Source organism: Numida meleagris, chromosome 21 (assembly GCF_002078875.1).
Source record: "Numida meleagris isolate 19003 breed g44 Domestic line chromosome 21, NumMel1.0, whole genome shotgun sequence".
NCBI lineage: Eukaryota > Metazoa > Chordata > Aves > Galliformes > Numididae > Numida > Numida meleagris.
The window spans coordinates 1,440,271-1,441,337 of NC_034429.1; positions in this window are offsets into that span (position 1 = coordinate 1,440,271).

Genomic DNA, 1,067 nt, shown 5'->3' on the forward strand with positions numbered 1-1,067 from the left:
GGAAAGAAAGGGAGGAAAAGGGAAAGAAAGGGAGGAAAAAGAGGAAAGAAAGGGAGGAAAAAGAGGAAAGAAAGGGAGGAAAAGGGAAAGAAAGGAAGGGAAAAGAGGAAAGAAGGGAAGGGAAAAGGGGAAAGAAAGGGAGGAAAAAGGGGAAAGAAAGGGAGGAAAAAGAGGGAAAAAAGGGAGGGAAAAGAGGAAAGAAAGGGAGGAAAAAGGGGAAAGGAAAAAGGAAAGAAAGGGAGGAAAAAGAGGAAAGAAAGGAAGAGAAAAGAGGAAAGAAAGGAAAGAAAAAGGGGAAAGAAAGGGAGGAAAAAGGGGAAAGAAAGGGAGGAAAAAGAGGAAAGATAGGAAGGGAAAAGAGGAAAGAAGCCAGTGCAGGGCGGTGCAGGGTGGAGCACAGTGATGCAGGCTGGTGCAGGGCAATGCAAGGCGGTGCAGGGTGGTGCAGAGCAGTGCAGAGTGATGCAGGGCAGTGCAGGGCAGTGCAGGCTGGTGCATGGCGATGCAGAGCAGTGCAGGGCGGTGCAGGGCGGTGCAGGGCGATGCAGGGTGTTGCAGAGTGATGCAGGCTGGTGCAGGGTGGTGCAGAGCCGTGCAGAGTGGAGCAGAGTGGTGCAGGGCAGTGCAGGGCAGTGAAGTGGGATGCAGGCCGGTGCAGGGCGGTGCAGGGCGATGCAGAGCAGTGCAGGGCAGTGCAGGGTGGTGCAGAGTGATGGAGGCTGGTGCATGGCGGTGCAGGGCAATGCAGGGTGATGCAGAGCAGTGCATGGCAGTGCAGCGTGGTGCAGGGTGGTGCAGGGCGATGCAGAGCAGTGCAGGGCGGTGCAGAGTGATGGAGGCTGGTGCAGGGCAGTGCAGGCTGGTGCAGGGCAATGCAGAGCGGTGCAGGGCAATGCATGGTGGTGCAGGGCAATGCAGGGCAATGCATGGTGGTGCAGGGCGATGCATGGTGGCGCAGGGCGGTGCAGGGCAGTGCAGAGCAGTGCAGAGTGATGCAGGGCAATGCAGGCTGGTGCAGAGCAGTGCAGGGCAATGCAGGGCAGTGCAGGCTGGTGCAGAGCGGTGCA